Source organism: Schistocerca nitens, chromosome 1 (genome assembly GCF_023898315.1).
Source record: "Schistocerca nitens isolate TAMUIC-IGC-003100 chromosome 1, iqSchNite1.1, whole genome shotgun sequence".
Lineage (NCBI taxonomy): Eukaryota > Metazoa > Arthropoda > Insecta > Orthoptera > Acrididae > Schistocerca > Schistocerca nitens.
The window spans coordinates 840396430-840417210 of NC_064614.1; the positions used below are offsets into that span (position 1 = coordinate 840396430).

Genomic DNA, 20781 nt, shown 5'->3' on the forward strand with positions numbered 1-20781 from the left:
CATCACCCGACTTAATTCGACTACATTCCTTTATCCTCGTTTTGCTTTTGTTGATGTTCATCTTATACCCTTTTTTCAAGACACTGTCCATTCCGTTCAACTGCTCTTCCAAGACCTTTGCTGTCTCTGACAGAATTACAATGTCATCGGTGAACCTCAACGTTTTTATTTCTTCTCCATGGATTTTAATACATACACTCCTGGAAATGGAAAAAAGAACACATTGACACCGGCGTGTCAAACCCACCATACTTGCTCCGGACACTGCGAGAGGGCTGTACAAGCAATGATCACACGCACGACACAGCGGTCACACCAGAAACCGCGGTGTTGGCCGTCGAATGGCGCTAGCTGCGCAGCATTTGTGCACCGCCGCCGTCAGTGTCAGCCAGTTTGCCGTGGCATACGGAGCTCCATCGCAGTCTTTAACACTGGTAGCATGCCGCAGCAGCGTGGACGTGAACCGTATGTGCAGTTGACGGACTTTGAGCGAGGGCGTATAGTGGGCATGCGGGAGGCCGGGTGGACGTACCGCCGAATTGCTCAACACGTGGGGCGTGAGGTCTCCACAGTACATCGATGTTGTCGCCAGTGGTCGGCGGAAGGTGCACGTGCCCGTCGACCTGGGACCGGACCGCAGCGACGCACGGATGCACGCCAAGACCGTAGGATCCTACGCAGTGCCGTAGGGGACCGCACCGCCACTTCCCAGCAAATTAGGGACACTGTTGCTCCTGGGGTATCGGCGAGGACCATTCGCAACCGTCTCCATGAAGCTGGGCTACGGTCCCGCACACCGTTAGGCCGTCTTCCGCTCACGCCCCAACATCGTGCAGCCCGCCTCCAGTGGTGTCGCGACAGGCGTGAATGGAGGGACGAATGGAGACGTGTCGTCTTCAGCGATGAGAGTCGCTTCTGCCTTGGTGCCAATGATGGTCGTATGCGTGTTTGGCGCCGTGCAGGTGAGCGCCACAATCAGGACTGCATACGACCGAGGCACACAGGGCCAACACCCGGCATCATGGTATGGGGAGCGATCGCCTACACTGGCCGTACACCACTGGTGATCGTCGAGGGGACACTGAATAGTGCACGGTACATCCAAACCGTCATCGAGCCCATCGTTCTACCATTCCTAGACCGGCAAGGGAACTTGCTGTTCCAACAGGACAATGCACGTCCGCATGTATCCCGTGCCACCCAACGTGCTCTAGAAGGTGTAAGTCAACTACCCTGGCCAGCAAGATCTCCGGATCGGTCCCCCATTGAGCATGTTTGGGACTGGATGAAGCGTCGTCTCACGCGGTCTGCACGTCCAGCACGAACGCTGGTTCAACTGAGGCGCCAGGTGGAAATGGCATGGCAAGCCGTTCCACAGAACTACATCCAGCATCTCTACGATCGTCTCCATGGGAGAATAGCAGCCTGCATTGCTGCGAAAGGTGGATATACACTGTACTAGTGCCGACATTGTGCATGCTCTGTTGCCTGTGTCTATGTGCCTGTGGTTCTGTCAGTGTGATCATGTGATGTATCTGACCCCAGGAATGTGTCAATAAAGTTTCCCCTTCCTGGGACAATGAATTCACGGTGTTCTTATTTCAATTTCCAGGAGTGTACTCCGAAATTTTCTTTTGTTTCCTTTATTGCTTGCTCAATATACAGATTGAATAACGTCGGGGATTGGCTACAACCCTGTCTCACTTCCTTCCCAACGACTGCTTCCCTATAACTGCCATCTGGTTTCTGTACAAATTGTAAATATCTTTTCGCTCCCTTTATTTTACCCCTGCCACCTTCAGAATTTGAAAGAGAGTATTCCAATCAATATTGTCAAAAGCTTTCTCTAAGTCTACAAATGCTAGGAACGTAGGTTTGCCTTTCCTTAATCTTTCTTCTAAGATAAGTCGTAGGGTCAGTATTCCCTCACGTGTTCCAACATTTCTACGGAATCCAAATTGATCTTCCCCGAGGTTGGCTTCTATCAGTTTTTTCATTCGTCTGTAAAGAATTCGCGTTAGTATTTTGCAGCTGTGACTTATTAAACTGATAGTTCGGCGCCTGTCTCATACATCTTGCTCAGCAGATGGTAGAGTTTTGTCACGACTGAATCTCCAAAGGCTGTCAGTAGTTCTAATGGAATGTTGTCTACTCCGGGGGCCTTGTTTCGACTCAGGTCTTTCAGTGCTCTATCAAACTCTTCACGCAGTATCATATCTCCCATTTCATCTTCATCTACATCCTCTTCCATTTCCATAATATTGTCCTCAAGTACATCGCCCTTGTATAGACCCTCTATATACTCCTCCACCTTTCTGCTTTCCCTTCTTTGCTTAGAACTGGGTTTCCATCAAAGCTCTTGATATTCATGTAAGTGGTTCTCCTTTCTCCAAAGGTCTCTTTAATTTTCCTGTAGGCAGTATCCATCTTACCCCTAGTGAGATAAGCCTCTACATCCTTACATTTGTCCTCTAGCCATGCCTGCTTAACCATTTTGCACATCCTGTCGATATCATTTTTGACACGTTTGTATTCCTTTTTGCCTGCTTCATTTACTGCATTTTTGTATTAAATTCAATATTTCTTATGTTACCCAAGGGCTTCTACCAGCCCTCGTCTTTTTACCTATTTGATCCTCCGCTGCCTTCGCTATTTCATCCCTCAAAGCGACCCATTCCTCTTCTACTGTATTTCTTTCCCCCATTCCTGTCAATTGTTCCCTTATGCTCTCCCTGAAACTCTGTACAACCTCTGGTTCTTTCAGTTTATCCAGCTCCCATCTCCTTAAATTCCCACCTTTTCGTAGTTTCTTCAGTTTTAATCTACAGTTAATAACCAACAGATTGTGGTCAAGAGTCCACATCTGCCCCTGGAAAAGTCTTACAATTTAAAACCTGGTTCCTAAATCTCTGTCTTACCATCATATAATCTATCTGAAACCTGTCAGTATCACCAGGCTTCTTCCATGTATACAATCTTCTTTTATTATTCTTGAACCAAGTGTTAGCTATGATTGTTTTGTGCTCTGTGCAAAATTCTACCAGGCGGCTTCCTCTTTCATTTCTCTCCCCCAATCCATATTCACCTACTATGTTTCGTTCTCTCCCTTTTCCTACTCTCGAATTCCAGTCACCCATGACTATTAAATTTTCATCTCCCTTCACTACCTGAATAATTTCTTTTATCTCATGTCTAGAGAGGTAGAGAGCAGAAAAATACAGTCTGCAGTTAAATCCTGGCAGTAATATCAAGGATACCATGTGGCATGCCGTAAAATTGCCCCAGCTACAAATGCAAGGAATCTATTGTAGCTACTATAAGATTCTAAAAGCATCAGAAGACTAGAGCCTCCAAAGCGTGAGAGTAGTAGTTAAGCTCAGACGCAGCTTGCTGGAATGTTTGTTCAAATTCTACTAAGGGTACTGTGGTTGGCTCATAGTAATCAGTTCAGTAATGAGGAAAAATTTCCAAGCATGCATACGTTCACGTATTTTGGTTAGCCATAACTGGAAATCTGACATGTAGTGGGAGAGATGTTCTGTTTCATCCCTGCATCAGAGATTAAATAAACCTTATTGGTTAACCACGAGAAAATTCCAAGAGTACGAAATTGTTATAGTTCTTAAAATTACCATTATTTGGAATTGACAAGGTCTATTGCAACTGGGTGGTGAGATCCCAACGCTGGCAGAATCAAAAAATGGTTAAAATGGCTCTGAGCACTATGGGACTTAACTTCTTAGGTCTTCAGTCCCCTAGGACTTAGAACTACTTAAACCTAACCAACCTAAGGACAGCACACACATCCAAGCCCGAGGCAGGATTCGAACCTGCGAGCGTAGCGGTCGCGTGGTTCCAGACTGTACCGCCTAGAACCGCTCGGCCACTCCGGCCGGCCTGGCAGAATCAGCTGAGGCTCGCTTGCTTTGGGGATGCTGCAGACAACACTTGTTCCGGGTTTGGAGCAGCACGATGGGACTTAGAGCTCCAGCACAGTAAGTGTCTAACATACAACAGATAATAAGGCTGAACTGAAGTTAGAATTTTCGCCACTACTGCAGCTGCCCTCACAAACCTTAAGAGTGGTACGCATGTGCCATCATATCAGCCACGAATGAAGTCAATTAATGTGCCTCAGGGTTTAGTTTTACTGTTTTTGTTTTTCACAGCACCCATCAAGCATTTAGGCTAGAGTATTAGCGTTTGATTATGCTCTTCCAGAACCTTTCATTAAACCAATAACCTTGAAACGTCCCCTTAGAAAAGTTATAAATTACTGTGCTGGTAAACTTCTATGTTATTTGATACAGAGACAGCTGAGTAAGTCTGAACGTACTCAGACAGTTCTCTCTTTACTTATTCTGATCATCACTAAACTGACACACAATATTTTTAGCGCAACGTAATCTTACTTTCAATAATCCCTACAAAAGAATGGCCCTGACTAACAATAACCTATACCTTTCATGACTCACTCATCTAACAAAAATCTTCGTTATTCGAACTACTGCAATACAGTAAGCGCCAATACTGCCAGCTAAATAAAATATTCTAACTACGGAAGGCACTAACTGCTGATAGGCATAGTAAGCAAATGAAAGATTTTGACAAGGAACAAACAATGTATTTACCTTAATAATGTTCAAAAGTCATCACATATATATCTGTTCATGATATCCAGTCTCACAAATTTCCTCTTTCTGACGGACCCACGTCCATATCGTCCGCTCTCAAAACTCTTGCATCTCTGTCCCCACACCCGCCACTGCCGGCGGCTCACCTCCAACTACGCAACGCCACGTGCTGTTCACATCCAACTGCCCACTACACAAGCGAATATTCCAACAATGAGTCCAACCAGCCACAGACTGCCCCACATCCCAGTCAGTGATTTTCATACAAGGCGCTACGTGGCGTTACCAACATAAAAACCTAAACAGCCTACTTACAACCTTTTCTGCAGTCATTGGCCACATTCATGGCACAATTTTATATCATTCTGCTAAGTATCCACTCAGTTGTGTCAAGGCTGTAGTTCGAATTTACAAACCGTTTTCCACTTGTTTAATCTTTATGTTTTGGATTGAGTTGGTAAAACATTTTTGGAATGTCTTTTAGCAATAAACCAGAGTGTTATATTGTTCATTCGTTTCCTTTCATAGTTTGAGGGATCCCTTCATTAATATGTCCATGTGAGGTTTGGTACCCCTACTGTCATACTTAATCTGGGGACATATAGTACTTTGCAGCTAATAATATGTTATCCATTGTGCAATCTTGCCCGCATCTCGTGGTCGTGCGGTAGCGTTCTCGCTTCCCACGCCCGGGTTCCCGGGTTCGATTCCCGGCGGGGTCAGGGATTTTTCTCTGCCTCGTGATGGCTGGGTGTTGTGTGCTGTCCTTAGGTTAGTTAGGTTTAAGTAGTTCTAAGTTCTAGGGGACTTATGACCACAGCAGTTGAGTCCCATAGTGCTCAGAGCCATTTGAACCATTTGAACCATTTGTGCAATCTTGTTTGTCTTCGTTTTACATGATCTTGTTTCAAGCTTCCCACCCCTGCAGGTCACTGTGGATAGGATTTGTAGCGTCTTAGGTGTACGCTAAACAGTTAAACCAACAGTACACATAAGCAATACTTATTCGCCATGGAGGCTAAGTTCAGCATATACAATTACGAAGCATTACGCTCATGCAAACTCCCCAAATAAAGAAAATTAAATTACAGTTTCTATAATTGTACATAGTATTTCTTTGGTTTTTAATCAAAACCAAACAAACCCGTTGAAATCTATAAACATTAGAAAGTCTACCAAGAGACACTTACTGGGTATGATAATAGTTTCCGCTACTTGGAAATCGGTATTACAAAGACAACAACATAGATACAGTTTAAGCATTAAAAAATCTTCTAAGGTAGCAGAATATGCAACTTATATACAGGCTTTAAAATAACAAGTTAACTAATGCAGTTATTCATAGGAGCAGACAAGTACAAATCCAAAGAAAACAAGAGGGCTGAAAACCATGGATTAAACACGGTAACTGGCTTAAGCTCGGTCCATACTCCGAGCGGTTGCTTGATTCTGTGCACATCCTGAAACATACACAGAAAAACTAAATTAAATTTACGTAACATACGTATTACAAATAGCAGATGGACCTCCTACCATGATAAGCAAGACGAGGGAAGGCAACTGGGCCGTTTCAACTGAAACTACTAGAATCTGCATAACTAAACAACTTAAAGCGCACAAATGGGTGGTTTAATCTTAACTGACAATGAAAAATATTAAAGGTACCTAAACCTGGATAGTACATGTACCGTAGTGCAAGTAAAAACAAATGTTTCTAGATCAAGGTTAACAGACAATAAAAATTTTTTAAAGATACCTATACCTGGTAGATAAGTGCACCAGTAGTGCAGGTAAAGCCAGACAGACAATGAAAATTTTTAAAGATATCTAAATCTAGAAAACTCGAGCACAGACAGTGCACGTAAAAGTAAGCCTTTCTAGACCAAGTATTAGCAAGCAGAATACTGTATAATGGAAGTCCTCTTGCAGTGGAATAAAAATTTACATCAGGCACGTCCCTATTACGAGAATGGTGGTCCACGTTTTGGATTTTGGCCGAACCAGTGGCCAGCAGTATAAGCCAAAACAACTTATGACAAGAAGATCAAACGAAATTCAGTAGGAAAGGCGCAGTGCCTTTCACAAACTACAGGGGACACTTTAACTTGCACAACAAATGGCCCTCCCTGATATTGCTGTGTCAGACCTACGCGAATGACGGATGGAGTAGATGGTCATGTCCACCAACTGAGGTAGCAGGAAAGAGGCCTAGTCAAACTGCAGAGCCTTTCCTGCTACCACACAGGCAAAGGGAAACGGGAGTTCTTCAGTATGCACTGGCACGCTCCTCAGAGTAAACATCAGCCATCGAAACGTGGTGAGGGACGTCCATGGCTAGCAAGCTCGCACCACCATGCGGAAAGATACTCCTTCCCAGACGGTCAACCCTCAGCAGACAGGTCTCTAGTGAGAGCTCTTAGCACTCCGTCTTCAGGCCACAAGTGGCCCATCGGGACCATCCGACCTCCGTGTCATCCTCAGTTGAGGATGCAGATAGGAGGGGCGTGTGGTCAGCACACTGCTCTCCCTGTCGTTACGATGGTTTCCTGCGACCGAAGCCGCTACTATTCGGTCGAGTAGCTCCTCAATTGGCATCACGAGGCTGAGTGCACCCCGAAAAATGGCAACAGCGCATGGCGGCCTGGATGGTCACCCATCCAAGTGCCGGCCACGCCCAACAGCGTTTAACTTCGGTGATCCCACGGGAACCGGTGTATCCACTGCGGCAAGGCCGTTGCCTAGTGAGAGCTGCAGGTGCACTTAATCTCCGCTCGAGGCTCCCCAAGGGCGCCATCGAGCGAGACGCGAGACAGATCGTAGCTAGGTAACGAAATCAAATGTTTAAAATGGCTCTGAGCACTATGCGACTTAACTTCTGACGTCATCAGTCTCCTATAACTTAGAACTACTGAAACCTAACTAACCTAAGGACATCACACACATCCATGCCCGAGGCAGGATTCGAACCTGCGACCGTAGCGGTCGCTCGGTTCCAGACTATAGCGCCTAGAACCGCACGGCCACTCCGACCGACGTAACGAAATCCAAAAATGTTCCACATTTGAAGGTATCGATGTGAGTGCATACGCCGCTCGAACTCCTTGCCATTTTGTGACTCTTAATTTTCGTAGTATTTTATTCTTTCAAAATTTGCTAAGAAATGTCTAAACTGATACAACATTTTCAGTATAATGTTTCCTGTTTTTTTGATGAGTAATGACTTCCATAAACCCTTTCCCCATTCTCATGCGTGACTGACATAGGTTTAAATGACACAGAAATGTCATGGGAACCTAAATATGAATGGTTGGAGAAGGCGATTTGAACATCGCTGTTCCAGAATAGTTAAGAAGAGTTTAGTGACTCGTTTCAGTTGCCAGAAAGTGCAACTTCCTAGCGATACGCTGAAGAAAATTATATTGGTATTATTATCCACAGAATTATGTTTCCTTATAAAATATGAAGAAATTACTACACTCATGCTCATAAATCAAGGATAATTGCAGAATCTGGTGCCACACAACGTGGCACTACACAAAACTGGCACTAAGAGCATAGGCACATAGGGAACACACACGACACAGATCTGTAAGTCCACGGTATTGGTGATAAGTTGAGAAAAACGTCCAGAAACCCATTTGCTACAAAACGCCACTGTTTGCTGCGCATTTACCCCGACATCAATATGGGGTATGATCACCATGCACACGTACACAGGCTGCACAATGGTTTGGCATACTCTGGATCAGGTGGTCGAGCAGCCGCTGGGATATAGCCCCCCATTCTTGCACCAGTACCTGTCGGAGCTCCTGAAGTGTCCCAAGAGTTTGAAGACGTGCATTGATACGTCGACCGAGAGCATCCCAGACATGCTCGAGGGGGATTAGGTCTGGAGAACAGGCAGGCCACTCCGCTCGCCTGGTATTTTCTGTTTAAAGGTAGTCCTAAATGATGGCAGCTCGGTTGGGCCGTGAGTTATCATCCATCTGGAGGAAGGTCCCGGCGAGAATCACTGTTCAGAATATACCTGGACCCGTCCGCGAACATAACCTGGGACCACTGTTCCAGTGACCATGTACTGTGTTCTTGACACAAGTCCTGTGACCAGGGGTCAGTGGAATGCACCTTGCAGGTCTCCGGAAGAATAAACCGTGTCTGTTCAGTCTTCTGTAGACTGTGTGTCGGGAGACAACTGTTCGAGTTGCTGCGGTAAGGTCCTGAGCAAGGCTACCTGCAGTACTCCGTGGCCGTCTGCGGGCACTGATGGTGGGATATCGGTGTTTTTGTGCTGTTGTACACAGTGGACGTCCCGTACTGTAGCACCTGGACATGTTTCCTGCCTGCTGAAATAGTTTCCATAATCGTGAGATCACACTTTATGGAACACGGAAGGCCCGTGCTACGACCTGTTGTGATTGACCAGTCTCCAATCGCCCTAGTATTCTACCCCTCATAGCGTCATAAATATGTCTTCTTTGAGCCATTTTAAACACACAGTCACCATTAGCACGTCTGAAAAAGTCTGCGCACTTACTCGCTGGACCGTATTCTGATATGCACCAACACACCTCTGCGTATGTGAACTGCTGCCAGCGCCACCGTGCGACGGCCGCAGGTCAAATGCACCGCATGGTCATACACCCGCAAACGGCCCACCAGAGCGTTATTCCACGATGTATCAGCATTATCCTTAATTTATGAGCATAAGTGTATTTTGAGTAGTGGCGGATAATGAAATTAAATGAGAAAGGACTTTTTTGACAACATGCGCTCGATGACAGTACAAGAGCAAGACGTCCGCTATATTTAATACATGCAGTTATCAAATTCACGAAACCAGGTATTACACATCGAAATATGGATTGCAGTGAAAGATAGAGATACATAAGAAACACACATTAATATTATGTATGTACACATCTTATAAATGTATAGCCCTTGAATAGCTCACGAGGCACTGCTAATGCTTGCCGTTAAACGACGTCCGACACCCGTGTAGGATCACGTTATCGCCCTGATCCCGGTCCTCGCAAGGATTTCAGGTAACGTCGATATCGTTGCTGTCACGCTGCCGAGCGATGCAATCAGTGACGTGTCATTCGACAACCGACGCACAGTAGCGGTGTAGCAGAGCACCGCGATTAGTATGTGCTGCCTCCCGCCTTGTGTCGGTATTGGCAGATCTCCAGTCACAAACAGCAGGGCAGAGCGGTGTAGCCGAAGACAGGCGTAGCGTCGCTGGCGCAAGGGCCCACCGCACATGCAAACGACGCTGTCAATGCCTGCGCTGCAACCGACCCTAAGGACGGCAGCAATGCCGCTCCTAATAGCAGTTGTCTGTGAGTGGCCTCCGTTGAGAATAGGGACGGCGCTGCACTCCGTACACATCTCTTTTGCGTTGCATTCATCTCTTTAGACGCATACAGCACTTGCAACATTTGCATACGAAATAAACATTTTTTAAATGTTTACCATGGAAATTTTTCTCTGGATGATCTCATTTGCGCTGATACCCCCAGGTAAGAGAAAATTTTGTTTTCAACACAAAGATTTTAAATCTATCTTCCCAAGAAATTAGTCCGTTTGAAAATGAAAGTTTAATTACTAGATATACTTAGAAGGAGAGACAGCATTGGTCGTATTTTTTTGTTTTATTAACCGCAAAATCGATTTTCGGTCACTTAGTGACCATCCTCAGTGCTGTAATATAAAATTTAAATTGGTAGGCACTGGAGTCAACAAGCTTAAAGCGATCACATAGCTCAGTTTATGTGATCGCTTTAAGCTTGTTGACTCCGGTGCCTTTCAATTTAAATTGTATATTACAGCACTGAGGATGGTCACTAAGTGACCGAAAATAGATTTTTCGGTTAATAAAAAAAAATAAAAAAATACGACCAATGCTGTCTCTCCTTCTTAGTATATCCATTATCTGGTCGTGGTGCACAGGACACTCCAAGGACTCGTCAATCAATTTAATTACCAGCTTGCATCAAACTAGGTTGAATGATGAGTACTGTCTCCATTGCAGTGTGCATTAATGGCGAGGAAAATGTTAGTAAATAAAACAAAACCTTCTCTTAGTATTTTATGTTTAAAGTCATATTCTCGTTTTTCGACCTCATAGTGAGCTAGCTGGGTAGATTAGATTAGATTAGTTTTTCGTTACATAGATCCCTGCTGAGGAGATCCTCGTGGATGTGGAATATGTTGTTTTTTTTTTTTTCGTCAACGACGCCATCTCTTTCGCAACTGAAGCCTTTGTTTACAATGCTTCTCTGGCAAATTTTGTGCACATCTTATTATTTTAGACTCAATCAACGAACATGACTACGGTATTCTGATTTGGTTTCCAGAAACATGAACATGGCCGTGGCTGGACGAAACACTGTGATAACAATCATACAGTATTCTGTGTTTGGGTCTAAAGTATGAATACGTGTTGTGTGCAGTTCTCGCGTATCCGCACGCCGTAACTTCTCCACGATATTTCGATAAACAATTTCGCTGCCTTCTTCAGGTGAGTCCTGATAACTGCTGCTCTGCCCGAGACGACATCCTGCAAACGTTGGCCATCACCCACTCCATCGTTCCACTTGTGTCGCTGTCTGTGTAGCCGAAAGAAGGGTGGTGGGGGCCGTGAAGGTGGCGACACTGGGTTACAATCTGCGGCCCTCTGTGTCCACGACATTGTCGCCGACTGCACACGTGACAGTACACCACTATTGATGACTCTTACAGTGTGGAATGTAGCGTTAACATGGAATGTGACTGGATTATCCAGCAGTGACGGACCTTTTCGCCGAACTGTGCGTAGCAGACAGTACGGCAGAAAGTTCAAGTACGCTCGCTGTTCCACTCTGCTTACATCCACCTGGTAGCACAGCCTCGCTCACATCGAATTATTCAGGCGCTGGTGTCGAGCCATCAACTCATGGGGTCGAAAAGTGTCGGTTGATTTCGGTAATGTTTGCCGCGGGCTTTCGAATGTATTTAATCCGATTACGGTGATAGCTCACATTCGCATCATATATCATCCTTCCCATGACTTATTGAGTGACTCTCGTACTACGGGGAGTTCTTATACTATCATCGGTTGTGGCTGATTTGGTTGTCTGGCGTAATTCAGTGTGGCGTCTATGTTCACGGTATCTCTACCATGCGCGCAGTTTCCCCACTTGGCGCATTGACACTGTATTTAGTACACGACTGATTTGCAAAGACCTACATAATTCATTACTGGCCATTAAAACTGCTACACCAAGAAGAAATGAAGATGGTAAACGGGTATTCATTGGGCAAATATATTATACTAGAACTGACATGTGATTAGATTTTCACGCAATTTGGCTGCATAGATCCTGAGAAATCACCTCTGGCCGTAATCACAGCCTTGATACGCCTGGACATTGAGTCAAACAGAGCTTGGATGGCGTGTACAAGTACAGTTGCCCATGCAGCTTCAACATAATACCACAGTTCATCAAGAGTAGTGACTGACGTATTGTGACGAGCCAGTTGCTCGGCCACCATTGACCAGACGTTTGCAGTTGGTGAGAGATCAGGAGAATGTGCTGGCCAGGGCAGCAGTCGAACATTTTCTGTATCCAGAAAGGCCCGTACTAACCTGCAACATGCGGTCGTGCATTGTCCTGCTGAAATGTAGGGTTTCGCAGGGATAGAATGAAGGGTAGTGCCACGGGTCGTAACACATCTGAAATGTAACGTCCACTGCTCAAAGTGTCGTCATGCAAACAAGAGGTGACCAAGACGTGTAACCAATGGCACCCCATAGCATCACGCCGGGTGACACGCCAGTATGGCGATGAAGAATACACGCTTCCAATGTGCGTTCACCGCGATGTCGCCAAACACGGATGCGACCATCATGATGCTGTAAACAGTACCTGGATTCATCCGAAAAAATGACGTTTCGCCATTCGTGCACCCAGGTTCGTCGTTGAGTACACTATCGCAAGCGCTCCTGTCTGTGAGGCAGCGTCAAGCATAACCGCAGCCACGGTTCCCGAGCTGCTATTCCATGCTGCTGCAAACGTCGCCGAACTGTTCGTGCAGATGGTTGCTGTCCTGCGAACGTCTCCATCTGTTGACTCAGGGATCGCGACGTGGCTGCAGGATCCGTTACAGCCATGCGGATAAGATGCCTGTCATCTCTACTGCTAGTGATACGAGGCCGCTGGGTTCCAGCACGGCGTTCCGTATTACCCCCCTGAACCCACCAATACCATATTCTGCTAATAGTCATTGGATCTCGACCAACGCGAGCAGCAATGTCGCGATACGATAAACCGCAATAGCGATAGGCTACAATCCAACCTTTATCAAAGTTGGAAACGTGATGGTACGCATTTCTCCTCCTTACACGAGGCATCACAACAACGTTTCACCAGGCAAAGCCGGTCAACTGCTGTTTGTGTATGAGAAATCGGTTGGAAACTTTCCTCATGTCACCACGTTCTAAGTGTCGCCACCGGCGCCAACCTTGTATGAATGCTCTGAAAAGCTAATCATTTGCATATCACAGCATCTTCTTCCTGTCGGTTAAATTTCGTGTCTGTAGCACGCCATCTTCGTTTTGTAGCAATTTTAATGGCCAGTAGCGTATTTTGCGTAGCCTAGTACTGGCAAGGACGTCAGCTGTGGGCGAAATATACATCTGAAATTCTGTAGCTCCAAGAATCTGCCAGCTTTCCTGCGGATGTTGCTGACAATCTGAATGCATGCCAGTGGTTTGTGCTCCTCTTTTCATTCTTGTTGCTGTCCAGGTACAAACGCTGCCGCCACTCATCTCAATGTCTGCACACAAAGCAGCAGTCGTCAGGTAGCAACTGCAGACGACAGCAAGTCTGCTCAAATATTACAAAGAACTTACGGAATGACTCGATTGGACATTTGCAAGTTCTACACTAGAAAAACGCTCGAAAGGCATGAGATTGAAAGAACGCCTGTCAGTGTTGATATTCCATGAAGTGAAATCTTATTTCGGGTTCATAATATTGACTCCACGTTACATCAGTATTCACGATATTGTGTAGATACGCTTCACCAGTGAACTTTATTATGTCACTGAAACTTGGCAATAGGCCTACTATACGTGTTACAAGTTCTACATCACAATGTAGTCCAAGTCAATTTTTCAACCAGATACGCCAGGGAAAATCAGTATTTGTACCGCGTATCCGACTGATCTAAGATGGTTTCCCATTTTATGTCGAGAGACAGTCGTTTCCCGTCAAATTGTGCTTTACAATAACGAAAAATAAATTACACAGACACTTGAATACTTAGAGACGGACTTGAGGTGAAATGCTCCACCCATTGTGGATATTAAGTGGTGTACTTCCGTTTAGTTCCCATAAGTGCTAGTTATACTCGTGACACGGTATAAAATCGCTTGATAAAGCACATTTATGGCTATATGGGAAAGTGCTTAGTGAAAACATTCATCACACATGTCACTCAGTACATGATTAAGTTCAACTGAACAACACTTCATTATGATAATAATGATTTCTTTATAACCCACTAATTTTGTTTGAGTGCATTGATAACAGGTGATGGCGTCTGAAATTGAATTTTGTCAAATTCGTTTCGTCATCGTTATTTTGGAACATGAAGTCTGTGAACGGCATCCGATGATCAGATAACGGTTCAGTTGGACCAGAGGACACAGTCGGTTCCATGTGAATGCAGCCCACACCATTATGGAGCCTCCATCAGCTTGCACAGTGCCATGTTGACGAGTTGGGTCCATGACTTCGAGGGATCTGCGCGACACTCGAACCCTACCATCAGCTCTTACCAACTGAAATCGGGATTCATCTGACAAGGTCATGGTTTTTCAGTCGTCTAGGGTCCAATCGTCTAGGGTCACGAGCCCAGGAGAGGCGCTGCAGGCGATGTCGTGTTGTTAGCAAAGACACCTGCGTCGGCTGTCCGCTGCCATACTTCACCGCTCTGCTCTAACCGATACAATCGTCGTACGTCCCACATTGATTTCCGCCGATATTGTAAGCAGTGTTGCTTGTCTGCTAGCACTGACAACTCCACGGAAACGCCGGTGCTCTCGGTCGTTAAGTGAAGACCATCAGCAATTATGTTGTCCTTGATGAGTGGTAATGCCTGAAATTTGGTATTCTCGGCACGCTCTTGACATTGTAGATCTCGCAATATTGAATTCCCTAACGATGTCCCATCATGTAGCTTCAACTACCACTGCGCGTTCGGTGTGTGTTAATTGCCGTTGTGCGGCCGTAATCATATCGGGCACCTTGTAACGCCGGAAATGCATATCCTCCTATTTCCATCTATTGTACTATAATTTTTTTCCTTGTTTTGTTACCTCAAGATATGACATTTCTGTGTCTTTATATATTGTAATTGTTTTACTATATATATATATATATATATATATATATATATGTCGAAGTATAATTGGTTTGTTTTGTAAATATTATTTGTATTTTACGCTGGGTCTTGCCTAGGGAAAACTATGCTATCGAACGATTACATCGATAGGTCGTGTGAAGAATCAAAGTGTGTAGGATCTTTGGTAGTGTGAACTCTACCGCGTGGAGCGCGGGCAGAAGGGAGTCTCGCTGGAGGAGGGCAGTGGAGCAGTTGTGTTGTGTGACGCTCCCGCGAGTTGCCGCGCTTTCGGGGTTGGGCAGCATGTAATTGCGCTCGACTTGCTATGATAGTTTCTGACACGGTGTCGCGGACGGGAAGCATTAGCTGGCGCACATCAAGAGCCCGTTTCGCCTGGTGACCGTGTCGAGAAGAAGGCGCGCCAATATCCAGCTTCTGCAACAGCGACGGCCGACAATGAGTGACTGTCGTCACCTCCTCGATCGACGGCTTCAAACCTTCGATCAACCAACAGGGAAGACTGGAAGCACGTAAAGTTTCAGAACTGTATGGGAGACCTCAGCTTTTAAAATTGTTGCATCACAAAATTACAGCAACTTAGCATGAACCTTTGTTGCTCATTGTCCCAATTGCATTGCCAAGCAGGGTCCCTTCCTTTTCCGAAATGAACCCGAGTGTCGTTGAAATTCAAACGCCAGCATTAAAGTAATAGCATTCGATTTCACTGCTTTAATTTCAAAGTTCAGTTAAGGTATTCATAGCTGGCTACAATATTTAGATTACACAAGCACAAATTAAGAGTGCGAGTTTTGTTAGCATATTTTAGCTTACCTGTGACTGCAGCTCAGCTTGGTACGTACTAAATTTTACTATTGTTAATTGTTCAGAATCATTTAGTTCAAGTTCAAAGTTAAATCTCTTATTTCTAAATTGCGTGGATTCAAGTAGCTTTTGAAATGATTGTTCAGGTAGCCCAAGACTAACCGTATTTTACTAAATTTCGATGTTCTTCAGAAACAAAGCTCACTATTAATTTCTGTCACTAAATTAACTTTCAATTTTCCGGTTTTATTAATTCTTTTGCTAAATTAAGTCAGAGTGTAGCGAAATTTATTACTTCTGACAAACTTTCAGTTTTCACACTACACGTGTCAACCTTCAGTTGCCACGCTTCTAGTGCTAATTATATGTGTAATAACCTTTCTTTTTCAGTTACTATAGTAATTGTCCTTAGGACTGGCGACCGTAATTTCCCCCAAATCTCAAATATCTAATTACCGCTAGTTAATTCTTAACGTAACGGCCGCACATTTACTTTCTTTATTAACTTTACCCCATTTCAAAATTAATTCCACCAGTATCATTTGCATTTTCCTTTCATTTAGATGTAACCCTTTCCTCCCTCTTTACTGACAGATTAACTTCGGTGACGATTGCTTTTCCCAAATTTCCATTAGGTACACGCGGTTTAATTTTTCACTGTCATTTAGGTCGATAAATGAGGGGGGGGGGTGGTTACAACCTTTTCACATGAATCACCTGAATTCTAATTACACCTCGGCAAATGCACTGCCCTCTTATACCTTGGGTACGCGATACTACCGCCATCTGTGTATATGTATATCGCTATCCCATGACGTTTGTCATCTCAGTGTGCGTATCAATTTTTCTTTTATTTATATCCGCTGTTAATGTAAGTAGGAATTTCTCCTTTCTCCAGTTTTGACCTCTAATAACTAGTTGTTAATTTATATACAGTCATCTACAGCACTTCTGTATATTCTGTCGAATGAGTTTCAGAAAGATATATTGTATTTACATGATTTGAGGCCTGCAGTTTATCTAAAGAAATGAGAAGTTCATCGACTTTATTTTCAAGCCTTTACTATTTTGATGCAATATTTTTATCTTAACTTCATTTTCATCTCCATATATTTCAACCTCAACTTTTACATTTACTTCTTTCAGTACTGAGAGCCTGAAATCTGTGTTTATCTCAAAAAATGTGCTACCCCCACATCAGTGACTACACGGATGAATGTCAGTGTCCCGCTTTAAGGGTTTTGCAATCAATCTAGAAAATTTCCCTTTGCCATTCCGGTTGAGATGTAGGCCACAACTTGTAAAACCACACCTGTCCATATCTTCAACAGAAACTAAACGAATGTTCATCACAGCCTGGACATAAGCAGCTGGTCAACGCCATATTGACATGATTCACAGAGCTGGTCAACTCTGCTTATCATAATAAACTTAAGATTTTTAGGGCTTCTTGCGGAAGCTATCCATCACAAGATGACTTTGAATGTTGCAAACATGGTCCCTGTCAATACCGTTCCCTGTTCCATTATTATTACAATATTATCTCCCATTCAAAAATATTTGCATCAAGAACCTATATACTCCACCACATGGATAGGATTTCAACTTAGCTTGAAAAAAATTTGTGACCTAGTACACCTTTACTAATTCCTCTTGCAACGACTAGCCGAGACCTCTACTGGCCATGACTACTACCTAACAGCAGGACTTTCCTCCCCTTTCCGACTTCTCTGAAACTGCTAGTTTCCTGTTGAAAGCCTGCCGTTTCCTGGCTACCCCTATATCTCCTGGAGACTCTTCCTTTTCTGAGGTACCATATAAAATCTATTTTTTGTGCCAGTGACAAAGCTGTCAGGTACGGTTTTCCTCCTGTAGTCCTTGTTTCTTGCCATCACTTCCCACATATAGTTACTCTCCCCCCCCCCCTTCCCCCTTACACAATCCAGTTCTTTCCAGCACATCCAATCTCTGCCCTCAGGGCATTAAACTTTTCTCTCCTGTTCAGCCCTTTTTTTATCTCATGTACCTTCTCTGCAGTGCAATATAAGAGTCTCACTTACATCACCACACCACCATTTCCCACGCAAATACATTGCCCCCAATGAAGTCATTCAGGAGCTGCACTACAGACTTTCCTATGGAGAATCAAACACTTCGCACTTACGTTTGTTTACAAACAAAATTGAGCATAGGCCATCTAACAAAAGTAGAAACATTACAGTTATGCTCTTAAGTTATACAGTACGTTACGTGTACATTTAGGAAGTCAGAAGACAATTAAAACATAGTTTATCGACCCTTGAACAACGAAAATTTAACTGCAAATAGACTATACCGACAATAAACATAAACGATATTTCGAAAAATACAGGCTAGGAAAGTAAATCTTCAATTACTTAGCTGTTCCAGTACGTAGAAGTGTTGTATAATGGACGAAACTGCTCACTTCAGTTAGTATTCTTACTAACGAATCGACTCCTTTTAATCTCTTTATCTGTAACTGTGGGCATACCATTTTTCATGTATCCTATCATTACTTCTAGGTATGTGTATAATACTGCTGACTGTAAATAAGTGTAAACCTAAATTACTACCTTTTACGTTATTGGAAGCTAACAACTCCACATTTATTTACAATATGAACAACTTTTTAGTCCTTGTGCCATTTCAATCCTTGCTTTGTAGTTTGTAGCATCAAGCGAGGCAGACATTTCTATACTTAACTGCAAGAGGAACTGAGGGAGATATTAGTTTTTTCGATTGAGATGTCCACTATAAACAGTTGTTGACGACAAAATGCTAAACAAAGTTTCAGGTCACCATATGGTGAGAAATCTGCATATTCTGATTTACGTACAAATCGAAATCATTTCTCTGTTTCAGTGTTTTCAACTATCAAATTTTACTTCACGTTCAGCACTTAATGGACACGACGTGTCAAATTTAATACGAATAAATTAAAAGTAAAATTCCTCTTTTCTTCCTGTTCCTGGCCTTATCTGTGTCTTCACAGGGCCGACATGTTGATCTGGATTTGGCAATGTTAGTGGCAGAGGGTGGCGGGACGTCCTCCCTATCGCAGACAGATTTACCGTAGGTGCACCGACAACGGAGACGAATCTGTGGAGAGATCAGTCTAACTTTTGATTCTTGAAGAGGTGCAGCAGCATTTTCGACAGTTTCAGAGGCGAGAGTCTGGATGAAAACAGAGGGAATTACAGTCTTTATTTTTGGCTAGGACATGCAGCTCTGTATACCTTAATATTAACGGCTTCCTTTTGGATAAAGTACTCATGAGTCAAAAAAGTGCCCTATCCGTATCTGTTGACGGGGACTGCTCAAGAGGACGCTGTCATCAGCAAAATCAAAACTATTAGTCTATGGGTCGGGGTGTAAAATGTTAGAGCCCTTAATCGGATAGGTAGGTTACAGAAAATAAAAAGGAAAATGGGTAGATTGTTGTCAGATACATAAGTAGTATGGTATTAGTGATGTTCGGTGGCAGGAGAACGGTACATTTGGTCAGGTAGTCCAGAGCTATTAATACAAAAAGAAACAGTGTAAGGGATAGTTGATTAACTGGATTATTCTTAAAAATGTATTAAAACAACTTAGCATAATATTTAATATTATTCTTTATTTAGTTGCCACAGACTCTGCCTTCAGTCGGCGCCGTTTAAGAAAAATTCACAACCAAGGTTATTAGACGCAACGGCCAAATTAAAAACTATAAATGCCATTGTCGCTAGTTATCACAGTTACCAACATTATCACAATTGAAACTTCCTGGCAGATTAAATCTGTGTGCCGGACCGAGACTCGAACTCGGGAGCTTTGCCTTTCGCGGGCAAGTGCTCTACCGACTGAGCTACCCAAACACCACCTAAAGTAAAAGTAAAGTTTGGAAGGTAGGAGACGAGATACTGGCAGCAGTAAAGCTGTGAGGACGGGGCGTGGGTCGTACTTGGATGGCTCAGTCGGTAGCGCACTTGCCCGCGAAAGGCAAAGGTCCCGAGTTCGAGTCTCGGTCAGGCACACAGTTTTAATCTGCCTGGAAGTTTCATATCAGCGCACACTCCGCTGCAGAGTGAAGGTCTCATTCTGGAATTATCACAATTATCGAAATTTAAACTCCACACTTACGCTCCCCTCCACACCAACGCCAAAAAACGGGAAACACAAACAATTAATCTGGCATGATAGCGGATGCAGTTGGCATTCAGCCCCTGCTTATAGAAAACTCTTCTTAAGACTCTGTAGTATGGGCCATTATTCGGTCGGCCACACTTTCAAATACGCGCGCCACCAGTTACGCCATTAGTTACGCCGCCAGTTACGCCGCTGCGTTTCCTAAAGCCGCCACCACGCCACGAGGACGCGACCACGAACGATTGCGCAGCTGCCGATGAAATGGAAGCATCTACTCACTCGATCTTCAGAGGTGGGTGTACTCAAGTTCTAACATTCATATCCGGAGCCCTTTTTGTGGGCTTACCAGTTGAAAAACATTTACAGTTTTTCAGAGGTGACAGTGCTCGGCATCTTCTGAATAGGCATTGTATTGAAAAGTAACAGATATGTAAATCTTTTGTATCTGTACGTATTTCTACATTCAAATCTACCGGTAGGAACTGATGTTTCCACTACAGCAAATAAGTTACCTATTAGTTTTTCTATTTCATGTTAGCTGTAGAATAAATTGATATCTGAAACCTCTGTTTATGAACTGCATCTGTTCCTCGCGCCTTTGTCCATTAAAGAACTACACAGCGTGTAAAGGAAATCACAACAAGTCCTTGACAAGTAGCTGGCAGTTGCATCAGGACTTGTTGACTCTAGCCTTCTGTTTGGCCAGTGAGAGGATTTAGCAGGGTGGATATCTGCGCTGACTTTGATCGTGCTGTGAAAATCCAGCAAGGGAAGCTGTATGAGATTT

At 44.0% G+C, this 20781-nt stretch overlaps 1 pseudogene; it reads right to left on the bottom strand.

Moving 5' to 3' along the window:
- Nucleotides 1–7255: 7255 nt before the first annotated feature.
- On the bottom strand, nucleotides 7256–7373 carry LOC126212538 (5S ribosomal RNA; annotated as a pseudogene).
- Between the last annotated feature and the right edge of the window lie 13408 nt (nucleotides 7374–20781).